We start from the raw sequence: 6,000 nt of genomic DNA, 5'->3' as shown, positions 1-6,000 counted from the left end.
AAGCAAAACGTACTTTTTCCACTGGGAACCTGTGCCATCTGTTTTACTGCTTTGGAAACTGCAATAGGGAAAAAAGTTCATTTTGTGTGCTAAGAACAAATAAGAAATGCTGGTATCCTTACTAACTTTTGCTCCTCTCTCTCTCCATATACCTAAGTTCTCATTCATATTTGAGTGACATAAAATGATTTATGTAGTATGGGCCAGATGTACAGTTTGGAAACTGATGGAAAAGCTTCTTGATTCTGCTTTGTGCAGTGTGAAAATGGATTTATGCACAGTAGAAGAACTTTAAAGGGATGACAATTTGACAAGTGACATTGTTGAGGTAATTTATTTAGAGGAGAAAACCTAGACTGAATCTCAAAAGCTTGAGTAGAGTTAAATAATAGCTCACTGGTAAACCATATACTGAGATATGAAAGCACTGCTGGTGTGCTGTCAAATAGGGAAAGTCTGTTCAATAATGAAAAAGGACAGACTAGGAAAGCAGGTGACTTTCCAGGTGGTAATAGAAGTACCAGCATAGGTCTGAGTTGGAAAGGCCACAGTCCAATGGACTTAGCACTAAGGAGTGGAAAGATCCTGCTTTTTGTGAAGACACCAGGAAGTTGCTTCATTTAGAAACACCTTGGAAAATTCTGCACCCTTTGATGGAGTGATATGGTAAAACATGTTATTTTAATTTCAACCCACAAGTACCTGATTATAGCTCCTACAAATCTGTTTTCTGTGTGGATGAAACAGATTATATAAGGTGAGAAAGTGTGTAATCACAAAACCTCCTGATGACAATAACCATATAAAAGGGTTGAAAGCATGATTCTACTGCTTCTCTTCACACCACCATCAGTCCACCCCTGGCAGAAAACCCCATCAACTTTTACATTACCTCAAATGAAAGAAACTCAGGCTTAACTTCAGCAGCTCTTGTAGGATATGACTGTGGAAGCTGCTTGTCCATGATGAGGTTTCCAAACCCTTGGGCTAAATCAGCAGCTCTGCCTTTCAGGCAGGAGTGGTGTTGTTTGCACAGTTCTTCAGCCAAAGCTAAAATGAAGTGGCTTGTCTGGACTCTAGGGCACAGGAGCCAAGGATGTCACACTACCCCGGGCCACACTGATCCAGGCTGCAGCTGCCCCTTGCAGACACTGCTGTGTCTGAACACACCCCCTGCTTTTGCAAGCTGCAGTGATTGTGCTGCCCATGTGAATGGACATACATCAGTAATCATTTCAATGGGAAACAAAAATCCCATTCTTGGCAGATGTATTTATTTCATCATTCAGAAGGAGCTGCATCTATTTATTTTGGTTTTATCTTACCAGTAGGTGTCATGCTACAGCAACCTGTGAAAATTCTTGGTGGAGAAGGAGATAAAGTGGTTAAATAAAATTAAAATTACAGAATTTTATTTAAATCATTGGATGCCAGTGGTTAAAAGGGGGGTTAATTTTGCTAGATGCTGCCACACAGACATCGCTCTCCTTGTTTTGGATGTGCTGCAAATGAAAATCTCTGTCATTGCCCCCAGAATTTCTTTTTGATGCCTGTGGAATGCACCAGTTTCTCTCCTTCCAAGAATGGTACCTGCCCTTCAGTGGGACACACTAATAATGGAGTGGGTAAGTGACTGACGAGTGACATTGTCTAAAGAAATTAATTATAACCTCTGCTTTGAAGAAAGAGATTCAAAACGAATGCCACACACATTTGCTATGTCTAAGAGCAGTCCACTTAGATATTTTTGTCACACACATGAAAGCACAGCTCTCAGCCATGTCCATTTTTGTGATGGCTTTGGTTTCATCCTTCTGGGGAAAAAAAAAAAGGCTGTCTACTCTGGGAAATCAATTAAAAGGAACTGTGATATGCCAGATAGTCAATGAGGCGCCTGCGCTAACGAGGAACACATCCATTCAGAACTGCTGCAAATCACAGCATGACATGAGTTTTATCTCACCTTTCCAACAGCAAGCCTGGTGCTAATGCCAGACAGGGTGTTTAGTTTTTCAGGCTTTTGCCTGCACAGGCATGCTGCATTTTAAGAGTAAAGTAGCAGTGTTTTAAAGTTTGATCTAATTGCTGGCCTAATGACTTCTCCTGAGCACTTCTCCTGCTCCCAATGAAGGCATCTGTTAAAAGTTTTGAGGTGTTTTTTTTGTTTGGTTGATTGGGGTTTTTTTGGGTTTTTTTTAATTGTTTATCTTAGCCCTTTAAAGTTTGCAAAAAAACCCCCAAACCCACTTACATCGCATCACATGAAAGAGCCTGTTCCTATTCAGTAAGAGAATAAAAACTGAAGTTCAAAGCCTTATTAGAAATCTAAACCTTCCTTTGTCTACCTTTGCTTGATGTTCTCAGCAAAGTTCTTACTCTAAGCTTCAGGAATTATGTAAATCTATTCTGAGTGTTTTTAATGATTTTTGCAATCCATATTTTGAAGCTATTCTTCTGTTTTTAAGACATTTCTGTTTACAACTAAATTTCTAGATCCTTAGAGGGTTAATATGAAAAAATAAATTGTTTCATTAAAAGTATTCCTCAGCACAGATGGAAGAAAAAAGATTTAAGAATATGCACTTCATTTAAGTAAAAACTCCAACCCTGCAAATTCAGTAAAGAGGGAGTGCAAGAACAAACAGAGCATGGAGGTTAGGAAGGTACCATGGTACAGGGCTAACCACAAGGAGCCTGTGAGTGACTTTCAGTCAGGCAAGACTTGATGGAACCTTTTAGTCAGACTCACCAACACCCACAGAAAAGCCCTTCTGGACCTCTGACCTGAAGGGGCTGATCACCCAAGTCTTCCTTGAGCGTTGGCTGATAAGAACTGCCATCTGCAGAACAGAACCACAACTTCTTAATTGGTAATACAACCTCTTTGACAAGCGTGGGTTTTACACAGCACACCTCCAACATGTCATACTGTCACTCTTGAAGGAAATGAGACAAGATCACTACATTATTTTGGTACCTCAAAATACTTTGGGAAGAAGTCTGGTCTCTGCTGAATTCAACAACAGTGAAATATTCATGAAGCAAAGCTACCACAGCAAGCCTGCTTGTCACAACTAGCCCACTTCAGAGTGGTTTACCATTTCTTAGCATTCAAGCTGAATCTACTACTTGGCAACTAAATGTTACAAGTGAACATACAAAATTAGCTAGCAGGTTTTAGTGCATGAACACAGAGTCTGCTGCACCCAAACCAAATGCTTACTTTATTTGAATTGGAGGAGCCTCAACCAGTTATGAATGAGCTTTTTTACCTTCATCCTAAACCTGCCAGCCTTCTAGAAAGCAACTTATGGTCAGAGTACATATTGCTGGCCTACCAGCTCAGCTTGGATTGCTGGAAGAGCTATTATAATTAAAGATGTGTTATCAACTGTCCTGCTTTTGGCTGGGATAGAGTAAATCCTCCCAGTAGCAGGTGCAGTGCTGTGGTTGGATTTAGAATGAGAACGATGTTGATAACACACTGGTGTTCTAGTTGTTGCTTTGTAGTGGCCAAGGATCCTTCAGCCTCTCATCCCACCCCACCAGGGAGCACAAGAAGTAGGACAGCTGACCCCAGCTGCCCAGAGGAGTAACACACACCAAATGGCTCTATATATCACCTGAGAGAGGGAAAAGAGGGGCAGCTGGCCAGGACCACTGCTCAGGAACTAACCGGGTGGTAGGCAATTGCACACTCTTTGTGACGTTTGCCAAATCCTGAAGCTATGACTGAGGTGAATGCTTCTCATTTCTATGAAGATTTTCAAAGGTCCTAGCCTGAGATCTGCTCTCTGTTCAGTGTGTTCCATTCATTTTCCCATCCAGGAGTGGCCCCAATAACTTTTATTCACAGCCTGGGACAAGATCTGCATAATTAGTAGGTAGCTGTTTCTGATAGTTCATGAATATAAATTTAGTGAACAAAATGTGTGCCCTCTCAAAATGTGTCAAGTTGAGTCTTGACTCAAGTAACTTCAGTCTGCAGAGTCCTTTCAGGGCCTGGTGCTCATCCAGGCACCCAACGCCTCCTGATTTCTGTCATCATATTTTGCCATTCACCCTGTATTACCATAACAATGACATCCTCTTATTGGTGGGGAGAAAGAGAAGCCTAATAAAATTCAGTATCCTTGTTAGTATTCTCATTTTCCCCTACAGAAGGAAATAAAAAAGTGTCCTTTTATAATGACAAGGATGGGCAGATGGCCCTTTTTAAGCAAAGATAAATTTTCACTGCTTTACATCCTAAAAATGTACCATCTTAGCACAATGTACAGAGAGACAGCTAGTAACCACATTTCTCTCCCAGTTTCTTGGCAGTGGAATTCTCTTTCAAGTTCTAAAATATCAGCCTGAAGTCCCAGTGACAGTGACACTTATACCTAAGCTGTATCATTCCACAGAGATTTTCCAAAAACATCTCAGCCCAAAAATACAGGGAATGCAGCACCCAGCCAAAAGGTTGCTGCGAATGGAAAATTTTCTGTAGCATCATACAGAGCTCATAACAGCCCTCTCCTAGGCTAATAATGAGCCAAGAGATTGGATCCTCCGGGATGCCATCCAGAAGGAATTTAGCAGGCTTGTGGAGGGGATTAACATGAACCTCATCAGGTTCAAAAAGGTCAAGTGCAAAGTTCTGCACCTGGGTCTGGGCAACTCTCAATATCAATATAGGCTGGGGAATGGATGAATTGGGACTGGGGAAGGACTTGGGAATACTGGTCAATGAAAAACTGGACACAAGCCAGCAATGTGTGCTTGTAGGCCAAAAAGACAAACAACTCCTTGCCTTGCTAATGAAAACTGTGGCCTCCTCTGAAGTTCCCAACACAAGGAACATATAGGTCTGCTGGAGCAAGTCCAGAGGAGGGCCACATAAAATGGTCAGAGGGCTGGAACACTCCCCTTATGAGAAAATGCTTAGGGAGTTTGAGTTATTCAGCCTGGAGAAAAGAAGGCTCTGGAGCAGTCAGAGCAGCCTTTTGATACACAGGAAGGACAGAAAGTGATTTTTCACCAAGGTCTGCAGTGACAGGACAAGGGGAAATGAGAGCAATGATTTTAAGCTGAGAGAGTGTAAGTTCATATGGAATTATAAGGAAGACATTTTTTACAATGAAGGCAGTGAGGCACTGGAACAGATTACCCTGAGAAGCTGTGGATGCCCCATCTCTGGAAATGTTCAAAGCCTAGTTGGACTGGGCTTTGAAAGTTGTCCCTGCCCATGGAGAGAGGTTGGACTAGATGAGCTTTGAAGGTTCCCCCCCAACCCAAACCATTATTTGATTATATGACTCTGCCAGAAGGTAAATGATTTCTACCTTTAAACTTTAGTCAATAACCATGTGGTAGTTTTTTAATTGACCATTATTTCAAGCCCTTTATTATCGTTTGTAAGGCAGAAGAATGACGAATGGCAGGGAGACTAAATGGGGTATGCTGTCTTCTTGACACCTGAGTCAAAACAAGAGAGTGGATTTATGCCATAGAAATTTCTCCCCAACAGCAGAAGAAATCTGGACTCCATATTCTGTAAACAAACAATACTAATCACGATTTGTTTAAAAGGACAAATCATATGATTTTATACTTAAGCACTGAGACAAATTTTACAACTCTATGCTAGATATTATATCAAATCCCTCGTTTTATTTCTATTATTACTTATCATTTAAATCAATTAATATATGGTTTCATAAAGTATAATTAGATTGGACAGAGGTGATTTTAAAAAATTTAAAATTTAAAAAATAGCCCATGCCTCTAATTATTAGAGAATAGCGCTGCGAGTTAAGTATGCCTTGTAGCTTGCAATTTTCAAATATCAGGTGCAGAAAATGAACATTGTTAAGGCTGCCTGCTGGCTAGGGCAGTAAGAGCTTTTCTCAGCTAGAAGCTATTTTTCCTACAAAATATGAGAGGAAATAAATAGGTCAAGCTCGTGGTGCTAAAGCACTGTGATCAGGGAACCACAAATAAAATTAATTTAAAACA

This window comes from Passer montanus, unplaced genomic scaffold (genome assembly GCF_014805655.1).
Source record: "Passer montanus isolate IOZ18808 unplaced genomic scaffold, ASM1480565v1 scaffold16, whole genome shotgun sequence".
NCBI lineage: Eukaryota > Metazoa > Chordata > Aves > Passeriformes > Passeridae > Passer > Passer montanus.
The sequence above is the reverse complement of the archived record's forward strand: the minus strand, read 5'-3'. Positions refer to the sequence as shown.